Source organism: Gossypium arboreum, chromosome 7, assembly GCF_025698485.1.
Source record: "Gossypium arboreum isolate Shixiya-1 chromosome 7, ASM2569848v2, whole genome shotgun sequence".
Lineage (NCBI taxonomy): Eukaryota > Viridiplantae > Streptophyta > Magnoliopsida > Malvales > Malvaceae > Gossypium > Gossypium arboreum.
Window position 1 is genome coordinate 56,986,665 of NC_069076.1, and position 17,991 is coordinate 57,004,655.

The window sequence follows — 17,991 nt, forward strand, 5'->3', positions numbered from 1 at the left end:
AGTGGTCGAATAGCCATCAAATCGTTCGACAACATCCGAGGTAAGTTTTCGAGTAATGGAACTTAGATTATGATTTGATTAGATCATGTTTTAAGCAAATCAAAATCATGCTCTTTGTGTGTGGCTATTGAGCGAAATTGCAAGTGTGAAAAGTGCCTTGTGTTTGAGTTTTGCTAATGAAAATGAAATACTGAATGTGTCATGATTTATTGATAAATGTGCACGGTTATTGAATGATGTCCGGCTAAGTCCCAAGGCTTTGTGCTAAGTGACTATATCTCGAGTAAGATCCGAAGGCATTCGTATGCGAGTTACTAAATCCGGACTAAGATCCGAAGGCATTTGTGCGAGTTACTAAATCCGGGTTAAGTCCGAAGGCATTTGTGCAAGTTACTATAACGGGCTATGTCCCGAAGGCATTTGAATGAGTAGCTATATCCGGTTAAACTCGAAGGTACGTGATTCGGGAATGAATGAACTTGCTGTAAAATTTCAGTTAATACGCTTGTGAAATCCCAACAATGAGGTATGTTTCAGTATGTGCTTTGAATTAGTTGAGCCCTTACAAATAAGTATTCGCTCAGTTGATAAATGAGCTACCGGCCTTTGGCTAAGTTGATCTTTGTGTATGAATATAAGGGTTGGTAATGTGAAGTAAGTATGATATTGAGAATTTGTGCATATGAAATTATCTGTTTAGCTACATGAATGCTATACTTTGGTTGTGTTTAAATTCATGGCTCAAACTTACTAAGCATTAAATGCTTACTCCGTTTCTTTGATTCTCTGTTTTATAGATTTTGGTTCTTCAGCTATCGGACTCGAGATTTTGAAGTCGAAGTCGCCCACACTATCAAAGCTCCTTCTTGGTATACTATTTTGGTTGAACTTTGAAATGGCATGTATAGGACTACCCTTTTGTTGTAGGTCATGTACCTTTCGGTTTTGTGTAAATTTGGATAGCCATGCGAAAATGGCTTAAGTATACTTTGGGCATGGTATTATAATCATTGTATGTTGTTCATTAAGAGGTATGGAAATGTTTGGAAACGATTAGCCATTGGGATGGTTAATCATGATCATATTTTGTGCTATTTATGTTTAAGGGCTAGTTGAATCATGGAAACTATGAAATAGGTAAATCCTACCTTAAAGACAGATGCTGACAGCTGCAGTGACGTGGATGTTAAAAATCACTAAAAATAATAGGAATGGAATTAAATAGTGAATAAATTATTTAAACGAACCTTGACGAGTCTATTTTCATAGGAGAGTAACAAAACGATCATATGAATAGTATGTTAAGAGATATTTAAGTTTTTGTGAGACAGGACCAGAACGGTTTCTGGAGTCCCTGTTTTGACTTTGGAAATTCATTATAAATTGGCCAGAGATAATTATAAGTCATGCCATATATTTACAGATTCCTTTTCGAGTCTAGTTTCTGTAGAAACAAACGGCATCAGTATTGAAGCCCTGTAGAGGTAGATATCCAAATCGTAATGCAGGAAGGGCAGTGTAGTCGCACCCTGTAACAGGGGAGACTTTAACTAATAAACTGTACTAATTGGCCCGACAAAAAATTCTAGAAAAAAATTTTTAGATGCATATATGAGTCTAGTTTCAGGGAAAAATCACGAAACTGATTTTCGAGTTGTGGAACTCAAGATATGATTTTTAAGGTGACAGTGACACAGTTAGCCGGCTATCTGGAAATTTTTAAAATGAACTGTGCAAGTAAGTGGATTAAGCCCGTTAACCCCTCATGTCCGACTCTGGCGACGGTCTCGGGTACGGGGTGTTACAAGGATGGTTCATCTTTCAAACCTTTTTACTTGTTTATCATGTATACACATACATATGCATGAATTTGCTTACTCATCATTTATCACATTTCAATAAGGCATCACTTATGAGTATAATGTACGTACCTGTACATATCCGTAGCATATCAATTAACTTTACCTTTATCACCGTGCCCATCTCGGGACTTTCATCGCATTGTTCATTATAATACCCGTTGAATTTCTCGGGAATCTCGATGGATAATCCATTTACCGTCAAGTCATACAAGTGATCATCCCAAGTACGCACTCCTGCGAACCTCACATCTTACGGCGGGATTATCAGTCCAGGCTAAATCCCCCATAATATAAACTCATGGAGTGATGTCGGGATTACCAGTCCAAGCTAAATCCCTTATAGCGACAAACACTCTTAATGAGCTCGGATCTGAATTACCAGTCCAAGCTAAATTCAGACCCTAATCGAATTACCCGTCCGGGATAAATCCTTAATGCGCACATATTCTTCGGGAGGCTCGATCACTTAAGGAACACTCGTCCAGGCTAGACCCTTTCTATATTTGAGATCAACGAATTACCCGTTCGGGCTAAATCTTTTTCTGTAACACAAGCAGGATCTCAAGTCATGTAAGCCATGGTTTATCCATCGGATTTCCCTTTTTATTCAACCAAGATTTTCTCTTTTCATCAAGTATCTCATTATGCATAGTTGATCATGCAATGTACATCCAATTCAACACATTTCCATGTGTATTTAGACATCAATTCATGAAATAAACATGGTATTGCATATAATTATATTTAGGCATTTGTTACAATATATAATCTTCATATCAACTAAATAAATATCCATCACACAATGTTGACACATCAATTTGAGTTCAAGAATGAACAATAATATCATTGCATTATCATTGACATATGAACTTACCCCGGTTTCGAGTACGACTATTTATTTCGAGTTTGTGCTTAACCTTGTTCAACATCGTTCTAAGCCCAAATCATGTTTTCCTTGATCTATAATATCCCATTTAGCCTCTTAATTAGTCACATTATTCATATGGGTCCAAAAATCATATTTTTATAAATTTATATTTTGACCCTTAAACTTTCACATATTTGCACTTTTGCCCCAATGCCCGTAAAATGCTCTTTGTTCAATTTCCTTGCATTTCAAGCTTAGCTGAATCATTTTTATAACTATGGAAGTTCCCAATTTCCACTAAATCACCCTTTTATGACTAATTTATTACTTTTACGATTTAGTCCTTTTAAGCATTTTTACCGAAAATCACTTAGCAAGAGTCGTTTACTACACATCGAGCCTTCATATTCTACAATTAAACATCAAAATACATTCATATCATTCATGTGTAAATTTTTAAACATAAACCCTAGCTCAAAATAATGGTAGATGTGACAGCCCAAAATTGACCCTAGTCGGGATGTGGTTTCGGGACCACAAAACCGAGGCATAAAAATAATTTAAAAATTTATTTTGATGCCTATAATATGTGTTAATTTGTGTATGACATTTTGATGTTTCAATTTAGAATTATAAATGTGAATTTCACTAGAAAGGACCTAGTAGTAAACTTTGAAAGTATGATGGGGAAATGTGTGATGACTAGTTGATCATGCATGCAAAAATAAGGGATTTGCATGTCAAATTTCCCCAAAGATGGTATAGTGGCCGGCCATGACAAAGGAATATGGGCAAGGAAAACATGTTATGACATGTTTTGTTAATGCATGATGTGATAAATGATAAAAATTAAGCATGTAGGAAGAGAAACAAAAAATCAAAATTTGCTCATCCTTTCCCCCTTTTGCGTGGGTGAAAGAGAAGCAAAGAAAAATTTTGTTCATCCATTTTCTCTTATTTGGCCGAAAATACTAAGGAAAAGGAAGGATTTTTGCTTCGTGCTTGGTTTAGAAGAGAACTAGAAGGAGATTCGGCTATAATTGCATCAAGATTAAGGTATGTTTGAGGTTGTGTCATGAGGTTCATGCTTGTTTTGGTTGCTAACTTGATGTGCATGTTAGCCATGGTTCAAATCCTTGTTATGCCATGAAAATGGTATTTGGCCAAGGTTGATATTGTGTTAAAGCCATTGCATGCTAAATGTGAAGCTTGTTGATGATGCATGTAATGATGGATTGACTACTCTTGAAATTTCTTTTTAGTATTCTTGAGTAGGACATTGAATTCTTTGTTTAATCATGACCAAAGTTAAAAGGGTATGGTTGTGATGTATTCGGCCATGGTGCATTCATGAGCATGATTTATGCTTGTTACTTGATTGGTAAAAATTTGTGTTTCGATGGGTATGAACCCCTTGAGATTCGGCCATGCACCTATATATATATATATGTTTGCACATGATGTGTTGGAATGACATATATACTACCTCAAAGTATGTATTTTCATGTGATTGTGTTTTGATTATGAAGCAAATGATAGATGTGTATTGAGCTACAATATGTAAAGCATTAGCTAGTAAAATGTGTGCCATGCATGTGTGGTATTAAACATGTAATTGGCCTCAACATCAACATGCATAATCGGCCCATGAATGAGTACCTAAGAGGTTGTGTTGTTCGGCTATGAGTAAGCATGTTGAAGGCTTTGTGTGTTAAGTCGATTCATGAATTCCGTACTTATGTGACTTTAATGTCTAGTGAATATATGTGGGCTAAGTGCCCTGAGTTCTTCTTTTCGATACTCAAATGATTGAATCAAATTATTTGTTAAATTAAGCTCAAGAGCAAAGGGGGACCAAATCCGATAAAAGGGAAGGAAAAAGTAGTCGAATAGCCATCGGAATCGTTCGACAACATCCGAGGTAAGTTTTCGAGTATCGAAACTTAGATTTTGATTCAATTGAATGAAGTAATAAGCAATCGAAATTCGCCCTTGTATATGGCCATTGAGCCGAAATGATATTTTGTTAAGTGAATTGTGCATAAAAGTTTTGTTGTGAAAATGAAACAAAGATGTGTATGAATGTTCGAGTGATATCGGGCTAAGCCCAAGGCAATTGTGCGAGCTATGATATCGGGCTAAGCCCAAGGCAATTGTGCGAGCTATGATACCGGCTAAGCCGAAGGCAATTGTGCGAAGTTGTGATATCCGGGTTAAGTCCCGAAGGCATTTGTGCGGGTTACCATAACGGGCTATGTCCCGAAGGTGTTTTGAACGAGTAGCTATATCCGGATAAACTCAAGGTATGTGAATTGAAATTTATAAGCTGCTGGAAAATTTTCAGTTATTGCACATGTGAAATTCCCAACAACAAGGTATGTTTTGTGTGTACTTTGCACACTATGAGTAAATCTTGTCTGAATATTCGCTCTAATGATAAATGAGCTATCGGCATTAACTAGGCCGTTATTTGCGTATGAATATAAGAGTTGGGATTGTGAAGTAAGCATGTCTTTGAGAAATTGTGCATATGAATTATTGTTTAGCTACTTGAATGCTATGCTTTGGTTGTGTGTATATTATGGCTCAAACTTACTAAGCATAAATTGCTTACTCCGTTTCTTTGTTTCTCTGTTTATAGATTTTTCTCGTTAGCGATCGGATTCGGGATCATAGAAGTTGAAGTCAACCACACTATCAAAGCCCTTTTGGTACTCCTTTAGTTGAGTTTTGGATATGGCATGTATAGGACTACCCTCGGTTATTTTAAGTACTTGTGATGTATATGTGTACGGCCATGCGAAAATGGTTCGTAATAGTGGAGTATGGAATTTGACCATATGTGGTTTGTAATTATATTTGGTTTCATGATGTGATTATGGTTTGAATGAGAGAGTTGGTCACATGATCAGCCATTGGAATGGTTAAATATGATCATATGTGGACCTAAGTATGACTAGACTATAGTTGGTCCATGGGAACTACAATATAGGTAAAGCCTACCTTAAAAACAGAGGCTGCCAGCTGCAGTGACGTGGATGTGAAAAATCACCAAAATTTTTAGGAATGGTGTTAAATAGTGAATAAATTATGTGATCGAACCTTGACGAGTCTATTTTCATATGAAAGTAACAAAACGATCATATGATCAGTATACCGAGAGATATTAAAGTTCTCGTGAGACAGGGCCAGAACGGTTTCTGGGTCCCCTGTCGCGACTTTGAAAATTTTCCATAAATTATCCAGAATGAATTAGAAGTCATGCCTTATATATGCAGATTCCTTTTTGAGTATAGTTTCATTGGAAACAAACGGTATCAGTATTGAAACCCTGTACAGAGAGATATTCAAGTTGTAACGCGCGAAGGTCAGTGTAGTCGACCCCTGTAACATGGGCGACTTTAACTAATAAACTGTACCAATTGGCCCAACCAAAAATTCTAGAAATAAATCTAAGGATGGATATATGAGTCTAAATTCAGGTAAAATTTACGGAATCAGTTTCCGAGTTGTGAAACTCGAGATATGCTTTTTAAGGCGACAGCGACGCAGTTTTCCAGCTTGCCTGGGAATGTCAAATTGGTCGGTGCCATAAGTGGTTTTGGCTTGTTAACCCCTCGTGTCCGACACCGGCAACGGTCTCGGGTTCGGGGTGTTACAGTAGAAATGAGAAGAGCATGTTACCGGGATTACAAAAATGTAAAAAATATTAAAAACGGGGCTTGCATGCACTTACTATTGAGCTTGGAAGCTTGAAAACCCTAACCATGTCTTCTCCTATGCAATATTTGGCCATACGTAGAAGATGGACAAGAAATTTGGCTTTTATTTTGTCTTTTAGTCTATTTAATTACCAAATGACCAAAATGCCCTTTTAGCCTTTCTTTGAAATTTTATCCATCCAAGCCATTTTTGTCCAAAATTTTTGAACTTGGTCAAATTTCTATTTAAGACCCTTTAATTAAAAATCCAATTCAATTTCATATAAAAAACTTCTAGAACTCATATTTTTCAATTTATTCAATTTAGTCCTTAAAGTCTAATCGAGCACCTTAGACATAAATTTTCTTCATGAAATTTTCACACAAGCATGGAAACATATCATATACCTTATAATAATCATAAAATAATTATTTCTACTTCAGATACCACTATTCCAACTAGGCCCTAATTCGGGATGTTACACTTTCAACATGATCATACCTTGTCATCTCTTTGACATAATCTTTGGATTACCCGTTAAACCACTTGGAATACTAAAGGATACTCGGGAACTCTCATACACATGGTAGGATGCCAATGCCATATCCCAGATTTGGTCTTACATGGGATCACATATCGATGCCAAAGCCATGTCCCAGACATGGTCTTACATGGGATCGTAGGTCGATGCCAAAGCCATGTCCCAGACATGGTCTTACATGGGATCGTACATAACCCTAATGTCATGACATTTGTATCCTAACTATTCCTAAGGTTCAACCGGGATTTTGAGGTATCGAACTCATCGAATCGTCATTGAGTCATCATTAATTAAATCCATAAAGACAATTATACAATTCATGCAATATTAAAGCATTAAATACATAATAATGTAACATTGCATTATTTACATACAAACTTACCTCGGTACCCAAAGTATGGCTACTATTCAATTTAGTCCATAACCTTGTTCTTTCCTCGGTTTAGGCCCGGACTCCGTTTTTCTTGATCTATAATAGCAATTTCTCTTATTTAATTATCACATTGTTCAAAGTAGTCCATAAATCATACTTTGGTAAAAATATAATTTTGCCCTTAAACTTTCGCATAATTACAACTTAGCCCCTAAGCTTGCAAAATGAAATGTACTCATTTTCTTTGATACCCAAGCCTATCCGAACTTATTTCATACTCATATCAGCCCATATTTTCTTTCAAATTAGATTTTTAACCACCTATTTTACAACTTTTACAAAAAGGTCCTTTTAGGTGTTTTCATGAAAAACCACTTAGTAAAAGATGTTTATCATGGATAAAAGTTTCATATTCCTCCATTAAACACCAAAAAACATGCATGTCACACATGGGTAAGTTTTTGAACATGAAACCTAGCTCAAAATAATGGTAGAAATAGCTAGATCATGCTTCAAAGATCTCAAAAACATAAAGAACATTAAAAACGGGGCTAGGGTGTACTTACAATCAAGCTTGAAAGGATGAACAAAACCCTAGCTATGGCTCCTTGAGAATTTTGGTTGAGGAGGAGAAAGATGGACACAATTTTTGACTTATTTTCCCTTTTTATTCTTTTATTAACCAAATGACAAAAATGCCCTTAAGGCATTTCTTTCAAATTTTTCCTATTCATGCCCATTTTTATCCATAAAAATAGAAATTGGGCAAATTACTATTTAAGGACCTCTCATTAATGATCCATGGCAATTTCATGCTTAAAGCTTCTAGAACTCACATTTTTCAATTTAGTCTTAAATATCAAATTGGACACTTTATCAATAGAATTTCTTCATGAAACTTTCACACAAGCATGCAATCATATCATAGACCTCATAAGAATCATAAAATAATTACTTCTACTTCGAATTTGTGGTCTCGAAACCACTATCCCCACTAGGCCCTAATTCGTGATGTTACAATTCTTCCGCCTTAGGGATTTTCTTCTTCAAAAATCTTATCGGTGAAGAGGTTTGGGTATTGGTTTCACATTCTTTCCTTGGTCTCCCATGTAGCCTCTTCAACTCCATGTCTTTGCCATAATACTTTCACAAGGGAAATACTTTTTTTCCTCAATTGTTTGATTTCCTGAGCCAAAATCTTAACCGGTTCTTCACCATAAGTCATATCCGGTTGAATCTAAATCTCTATTGGTGAAATCACGTGCGAAGGATCATATCAGTATCGACACAACATAGACACATGGAATGTGACAGCCCAAAATTGACCCTAGTCGGAAGGTGGTCTCGGGACCACAAAATCGAGGCATAAAAATAATTAAAAATTTATTTTGATGCCTATAATATGTGTGTGCTCATGTATGACATTTTATGATGATTGATTTAGTGTTATAAGGGTGAATTCCACAAGAAAGGACTTAGTAATGAACTTTGAAAGTATGATAGGAAATGTGTGATGACTAATTAAAGCATGCATGCAAAATAATGGACTTGCATGTCAAATTCCCCCTTTATAGGTGGTGGCGGCCATGACAAGGAGGATGGGCTAAACATGTCATGAAACATGTTTTGTTGGTGCATTAGGGTGAAATAATAAACAAAGGTGTATGGGTGATAAAAAATGAAAAAAAAATGTGTGTGAGTGTGGTAATCCCCCATTGCCGTGAGTTGTAGAGAAGGAAAGAAAAAATTTTGTTCATCCTTTCTTTGAGCCAAAACTAAGGAAGAAGGAGGATTTTGCTTCATGCTTGGTTTGGAAGAGATCTAGAAGGAGATTTGGCCAAGTTTGCATCAAGATTAAGGTATGTATGAGGTTGTGTTAGGAGTTTCATGCATGTTTTGGTTGCTAACTTGATGTGCATGTTAGCCATGGCTCAAATCTTTGTTAAGCCATGGAAATGGTATTTGGCCAAAGTTGTTATGGTGATAAAGCCATTGCATGCTAAGTGTGAAGCTTGATGATGATGCATGCAATGATGGATTGTCTACTCTTGAGCAAGATTTGAGCCTTCTTTTGATTTATCATGATTGAAGTTGAAAAGGAGCATGATTGTCATATTCGCCATTCATGAGCATGGTTCATGCTTCTTGCATGTTAGTTAAAATTTGTATTTTTGGATGGCTATGGACACCTTGAAAATTCGGCCATGCTCATATTGTATATATATGTTTGCACATGATGTTTTGGCTATGAAGTAAGTGATGAATAAGTTGGTTTAAAGAAGAAGATGTTGAAGAATAATTGTGAAATTTCAAGCACAATTCGCCTAGCACACATATAAGTGCTTGATGCTATATTATAAGTTTTGAGCCACAATATGCAAAGCATTAACTAGTAAAATGCATGCTGTTTTGTGAGGTATTAAGTGCATAATTGGCCTCAACATGTACATGAATATTCGCCTTGGGTAGCCTATTGAAGGCCTTAGCATTTCCTTGATGCTCAAATAAATTGTATTGAATTGCTTGATGTAGTATAAAATGTGCATGACCATTGTGTATTCAAGCTAAAGAGTGGCCATATGACCATTTAAAATCCTTGTCATATTCGCCATAAGCAAGCACAATGAGGTTTTAATAAATTGAATTTGTTTGAATTAGCTCAAGAGCTAAGAGGGCCACAATTGGACAAGGGAAGGAAAAGGTGATCGAATAGTGAAAAAGCCGTTCGACAACATCCGAGGTAAGTCCTCAAGAAGTGATCTTACTTGAATTATGTAAGATGAAACATGGATGTGTATGATTATTGATCATGTGTGTATGAGTATTTGAATTCCACCGGGCTAAGTCCCAAGGCGAATATGCTAATGATTATAATTGTGTTTGAGCCTTAGTAACGAAAATGAAATATGTATGTCCAATGATTATTGATGTATGTGTGCATGAGAAATTGAATGATATCCGGGCTAAGCCTCAAGACAATTATGCTGAAATTTATATCCGGTTAAGACCCAAGGCAATTGTGCTAGTAGCTATATCCGGGCTAAGACCAAGGCATTCGTGCAAGTTGTTAAATCCAGGCTAAGACCAAGGCATTTGTGCAAATCGTGATATCCGGTAAAGTCCGTTGGCCTTGGTGCGGGTTACCATAACCGGGCTATGTCCCAAGGCGATTGAACGAGTACCGACATCCGGATGAACTCAAGGTATGTGATTTGAAAATTATGAGCTTGCTGGAAAATTTCAGCTAATGCACTTGTGAAATTTCCCAATGATAAGGTAAGTGCGGTGTGTGCTTATGCGCTAGGAGTAGAGCGAGATGAATATCCGCTCCTATGATGGAGCGAGTTATCGGCCTTAATGAAGCCGTTATTTGTGTATGAACATAAGAGTTGGGATGGTAAAGTAAGTATGATTATGTGAATGCGCATTAATGAAATGATGCATTTAACTATGTGAATGTATTGCTGTAATTAGAGTTGATTATATTCCTTGAGACTTACTAAGCATAAAAATGCTTACTCACCGCTTTGGCTCTCGGTTTTCTAGATTTCGCCGATAGCAATCGGATTCGGGATCGTTGAAGTCGAAGTCATCCACACTATCAAGCCCCCATTTTGGTATAAATTCTTGGTTGAACTTGAAATGGCATGTATAGGACTACCCTTGTTTGTTAAATATGTGGTGATGTAAGTATGTACGGCCATGCGAAAATGGCTCGAAAAGGAACATGAACTTAGAATAATTGTGGTTTGTATGTATATATTTGGTGTCATGATGTGGCTATGGCTTGAAATGGGAATGTTGGTCATATGATCAGCCATTGGCATGGTTAAAATGATCATATATGAACCTATGTATGGCAAAGACTAGTTGGTTCATGGAGACTACCAAATAGGTAAGACCTACCTTAAAACAGATGCTGCCAGCTGCAGTGACGTGAATGTGAAAAATCACCAAAATTCGTAGAAATGGAATTAAATAGTGAATAAGCTATGTAAATTAACCTTGATGAGTCTATTTTCATATGGAAGAAACGAAATGGTCATAGGAGTTACATGTTAAGAGATATTAATGCTATTGTGAGACAGGGCCAGAACGGTTTCTGGGTTCCTGTCGCAACTTTAAAATTTACTATAAATTATCCAGAAAGAATTAGGCGACATACCTTATATGTACAGATTCCATTTTGAGTCTAGTTTCATTAGAAACAAACGACACCAGCATTAAAGCCCTGTACAGAGATATATTCAAGTTATACCGCGCGAAGGTCAGAGCAGTCGATCCCTGTAACATGGGTGACTTTAACTAATAAACTGTACCAATTGGCCCATCCAAAAATTCTAGAAATAAATCCATGGATGGATATATGAGTCTAAATTCAGGGAAAATTTACGAAACCAGTTTCCGAGTTTTGAAACTCGAGATATGATTTTTAAGGCGACGGTGATGCAGTCTTCCAGCCTGACTGGAAATGTCAAATTGGTGGGCAAACCATGTGAACTTGGCTTGTTAACCTCGTGTCCGACTAACCGGCAATGGTCTCGGGTTCGGGGTGTTACAATTTTATGGTATCAGAGCCACGGTTTAGTCGATTCTAGGACTACCGTGAGGTGTTTGGGGTCTAGCTATACATGCCATTAAATGATGAATCGATAGTGTGGTGATTTCTGACAATTTGACTTTGAGTTTGTTTATAGCAATGGGTCCCGATCCCAACCGAGCAATAGCTGATGATGTGGAGAGTGTGGCGCTGCTCCCAAGACAAGGGACAGCGCCATGGACTCTCAACCTATGGCCAGCAATCCGAATGATGAGGCTAGGCAAGCCTTTTATAGTGTGATGAACGAATGGTTTAATCAATACATTCGAACTAACACGGCTGTCCCACGACCTCCATTCCGACAAATGCAACCCAAGACCTACAATACCTCCGAGAATCGACCAAATAAGGTCAAGTAAGCCCCAATCGATAGGATTCGAAAACATGGGGCCACTGAATTTAAAGCTACGGATGATGATGATGCCGAACGAGCTGAATTTCGGTTGGACAACACTATCCGGTGCTCGATGAGCTATCTTGTACACCCGATGAATGCTTAAAGTGTACCATCTCCTTGCTACGTGATTCCACCTACTATTGGTGGAGTACTCGACTGTGGTACCTAGAGAGCAAGTGACTTGGGAATTTCTTGATCTTAAGCAAGGTTCTATGTCGGTTCATCGACTATGAACGAAAATTTGTGAGGCTTAATGATACACGCGAGAATGCATTTCGTCCAAGCTATTATGTGTAAATGCTTCGAGGATGGGCTGAATGATGATATAAGGATGTTCGTTGGCATTCTCGAAATACGAGAGATCGTAGTACTTGTTGAGCAAGCTTGTAAAGTCGAAGAGCTTAGAAAGGAGAAACAAAAGTCGATGTGGAACCGGAGAATTTCGAAGAGGTCCTCGGAAAGTCTCTTCAACAGCAATCAAGAGATTTCGAGATGATGTGAACGGTCTAGAGGCGCTTTGGGCTTTTTAGACGAGGACGCGATCGACCCCCGTGACCACACGAGTCACTTCGATCGCCGATGGTGGAAATGATCGCCGAGAGAGGGCGGAGTGTCAACATTGTGGCAAATGGCATTCGGGAGCTGTTGGTTTCGTGATCACTCCCGCTATAAGTGTGGATCGGCCGACCACTTTAGGAAGGATTGCCCGAGGAAGCTTGAAGCAGAATGTGAGTCGAGTGGAAACTCGGGTGCTACCATCGCCGAGGTAGGCCACCTAGAAATATGGGCAATGTCATTGGCGGTCGAGAGGATCTAGAGATGCTACCATCGATCTCGAGGCTCGTGCTCTGCGAGGACTTATGCCATACGGCACGCGAGGATGCCGCCTCTCCGGATGTCATTACGGTGCTTTCACCCTTTTCAATACTAAAGTGATTGCGTTGATTGACCCGGTTCTACTCAATCTTATATATGTGAAACCTTAGCATCCAAAGAAGACTTTGCCTATTGAGTCTATCGAGTTTGTAATTCGGTGTCAAACCCTTGGGTCATTACGCGCTTGTCAACAAAGTGTGCAAGAAAAGTCTCCTAGTGTTCCGAGGTTCTTGTTTCCTACGGACTTGATGCTTTTGCCGCTCGATGAATTCGACGTTATTCTTGGTTTGGATGGGTTGACCATGCACGATGCGGTCGTAAATTGCAAAAGCAAGACTATCGATTTGAGGTGCGCGAATAACGAGATAATTCGGGTTAAGTCTACGGACTTAAAGGGTTGCCACCGTAATATCGCAATGTTGGCCCGAAAATATGTAAGAAAAGAGTGCGCGGCGTACACGGCGACGTGCTCGATGACAAGGAATCGTAAAAGAAACCGAATCGTGCGTGGTTTGTGAATACCGGATGTTTTCCACAAGAATTGCCGGGTTTACCACCTGTTCGGAAATAGAATTTGGCATCGAATTGGTACCGGTACCACTCCAATTTCGATAGCTCCGTATCGTATGGCACCAACGGAATTAAAGGAGTTGGAAGCTCATTGCAAGAATTGGTGGATAGAGGTTTTGCTCGCCGAGTTTTTCGCCTTTAGGTGCGCCGGTGTTGTTCGTGAAAAAGAAGGATGGAACCATGCGGTACGTGCAGATCGACTATCGTCGACTTAATAAAGCGACGATAAAGAACAAATATCCGCTGCCACGTATTGACGACTTGTTCGATCAATCAAGGGAGCCTCGGTGTTCTCGAAAATAGATTTGAGATCGGGCTACTATCAATTGCGAATCCGAGATTCGGACGTGCCCAAGACCGCCGAGCGAGATATGGTCACTATGAGTTCCTAGTGATGCCGTTTGGGCTCACTAATGCCCTCGCGGTATTTATGGATTTAATGAATCGGATCTTTAGACCATATTTGGATCGATTCAGTAGTCGTGTTCATTGATGACATCTTGGTCTATTCAAGAAATGAGACCGAACATGCTGAACACCTACGGTTAGTGCTGCAAATTTTACGGACAAGCAATTATATGCTAAGTTCAAGAAGTGTGAGTTACGTTAAGAGAGGTTAGCTTCTTGGGTCATGTGGTATCTCAGATCGGTATTCGAGTCGATCCAATAAAATTTCAGCCATACTTAATTGGAAGCCTCCAGAAATATTATTGAGGTTCGAGCTTTTTGGGGCTTCTTAGGTTATTACCGACGATTTGTAAAGGCTTCTCAACGATAGCCACGCCGATGACGGTTACTCCAAAAGGACGTTAAGTTCGAATGGATGAGAAATGCCAAAAGGTTTCGATCAATCGAAAACTTATTTGATCAAGCCCCAATTCTAGTGCAACCCGAGTCAAGCAAGGAGTTTGTCATCTATAGCGACGCTCTCTACTTGGGTTAGGTTGCGTATTAATGCAAGAAGGTCGAGTTGTGGCCTATCGCCGAGGCAATTAAAGCCACATGAGAAAAATTATCCGACTCATGATCTCGAAGTGGCCGCCATCGTATTCGCTTTAAAGATTTGGCGACATTACTTATTTGGTGAAAGGTGCCATGTATACTCGGATCACAAAAGTCTCAAATATTTGATGACCCAAAGAGACTTAAATCTGCGACAAAGACGTTGGCTCGAAATTGTTAAAGGATTATGAGTCGATCATTGACTATCACCCGGAAAGGCGAATATGGTTGCGGATGCCTTGAGTCGTAAATCGTTATTCACTTTACGAGCGATGAATGTGCACTAGTCTGTCCGATCCGACAGTGTGTTAGTGGCTGAATTGAAAGCCAAACCATTATTGACACACCAAATTCGAGAAGCTCGTAAAGTCGACGACGAGTTGGTTGCAAAACGGGCTGCGTGTGTTCAACAAGGACTCGGAGTTTCAAATCGACGATGACGATTGTTTGAGGTTCAAAAGTCGCTTGTGTCCCAAAGAATTTGAACTCATTTCGATAATTCAATGAAGCCCATTGTAGCCGAATGGCAATCCACCCGGAGTACGAAGATGTACAATGATTTGAAACGTCGGTTTTGGTGGCATGGTATGAAGCGAGACATCTCCGACTTTGTTTCAAGATGTTTAATATGTCAACAAGTGAAAGCGGAACATCGGTGCCTTCAGATTACTTCACCAATCACAATACCCGAGTGGAAATGGGATCGAGTCACAATGGACTTTGTATCCGGACCGCCATTGTCGCAAGTAAGAAGGATGCGGTTTGGGTCGTGGTAGATCGATTGACTAAGTCGGCCCACTTTGTCCCCTCAGACGCACGGATTTTTCAATGGACAAATTAGCGGAATTGTACGTTTCTCGATTGTGAGATTACATGGGTGCCTATTTCCATCGTGGTCGATAGGGATCCGAGATTTACCTCGCGATTTTGGAAAAAGTTGCAAGAAGCTTTGGGTACCAAGTTGCATTTCAAGACCGCTTTTCACCTCAAACCGATGGTCAATCCGAGCGGATAATTCGGATACTTGAGGATATGTTAAGATGTTGCGTCCTCGAGTTTAGTGGTTCATGGGAACGGTATTTGCCGTTGATTGAATTCGCTTACAACAACAAACTTTCAATCAAGTATTAAAATGGCACCCTACGAGGCCTTGTACGGTCGTAAATGCCGTACACCATTGTTTTGGACCGAGCTCGGTGAAAGCAAGATTTTCGGTGGATTTGATTAGGGATGCTGAACAGAAGTGAAAGTAATCCGTGAAAGTCTCAAGATAACCTCCGATCGTCAAGTCGACGCGGATCTCAAGCGTAAGAATATCGAGTATCGTGGGTGATAAAGTGTTCCTCAAGGTATCGCCTTGGAAAAGATACTCGATTTAGTAGTAAGGGCAAGTTGAGCCCGAGGTTTGTTGGGCCATATGAGATATCCGAGCGAGTCGATCCAAGTGGCATATCGCTTGACTTTGCCCCCGAACTCGAAAAGGTTCACGATGTCTTTCACGCTTCGATGCTTGACGCTATAGATCCGATCCATCGCACGTGATTAGTCCATCGAAATTGAAATTCAAGCTAATATGAGTTATGAGGAAGAACCGATTCGTATCCTATCACGAGAAGTGAAAGAGTTGTGAAACAAGCGGGTTCCGCTAGTAAAAGTGTTATGGCTCAAGCACGGGATAGAATAAGCTACTTGGGAGACCGAGAACTCTATGAAAGAGCGATATCCAAACCTATTTATCGGTAAGATTTTCAGTGGACGAAAATTTCTTAAGTGGGGAGAGTTGTGACAGCCCAAAATTGACCCTAGTCGGAAGGTGGTCTCGGGACCACAAAACCGAGGCATAAAAATAATTAAAATTTATTTTGATGCCTATAATATGTGTGTGCTCATGTATGACATTTTATGATGATTGATTTAGTGTTATAAGGGTGAATTCCACAAGAAAGGACTTAGTAATGAACTTTGAAAGTATGATAGGAAATGTGTGATGACTAATTAAAGCATGCATGCAAAATAATGGACTTGCATGTCAAATTCCCCTTTTATAGGTGGTGGCCGCCATGACAAGGAGGATGGGCTAAACATGTCATGAAACATGTTTTGTTGGTGCATTAGGGTGAAATAATAAACAAAGGTGTATGGGTGATAAAAAATGAAAAAAAAATGTGTGTGAGTGTGGTAATCCCCCATTGCCGTGAGTTGTAGAGAAGGAAAGAAAAAATTTTGTTCATCCTTTCTTTGAGCCAAAACTAAGGAAGAAGGAGGATTTTTGCTTCATGCTTGGTTTGGAAGAGATCTAGAAGGAGATTTGGCCAAGTTTGCATCAAGATTAAGGTATGTATGAGGTTGTGTTAGGAGTTTCATGCATGTTTTGGTTGCTAACTTGATGTGCATGTTAGCCATGGCTCAAATCTTTGTTAAGCCATGGAAATGGTATTTGGCCAAAGTTGTTATGGTGATAAAGCCATTGCATGCTAAGTGTGAAGCTTGATGATGATGCATGCAATGATGGATTGTCTACTCTTGAGCAAGATTTGAGCCTTCTTTTGATTTATCATGATTGAAGTTGAAAAGGAGCATGATTGTCATATTCGCCATTCATGAGCATGGTTCATGCTTCTTGCATGTTAGTTAAAATTTGTATTTTGGATGGCTATGGACACCTTGAAAATTCGCCATGCTCATATTGTATATATATGTTTGCACATGATGTTTTGGCTATGAAGTAAGTGATGAATAAGTTGGTTTAAAGAAGAAGATGTTGAAGAATAATTGTGAAATTTCAAGCACAATTCGCCTAGCACACATATAAGTGCTTGATGCTATATTATAAGTTTTGAGCCACAATATGCAAAGCATTAACTAGTAAAATGCATGCTGTTTTGTGAGGTATTAAGTGCATAATTGGCCTCAACATGTACATGAATATTCGCCTTGGGTAGCCTATTGAAGGCCTTAGCATTTCCTTGATGCTCAAATAAATTGTATTGAATTGCTTGATGTAGTATAAAATGTGCATGACCATTGTGTATTCAAGCTAAAGAGTGGCCATATGACCATTTAAAATCCTTGTCATATTCGCCATAAGCAAGCACAATGAGGTTTTAATAAATTGAATTTGTTTGAATTAGCTCAAGAGCTAAGAGGGCCACAATTGGACAAGGGAAGGAAAAGGTGATCGAATAGCCGAAAAAGCCGCT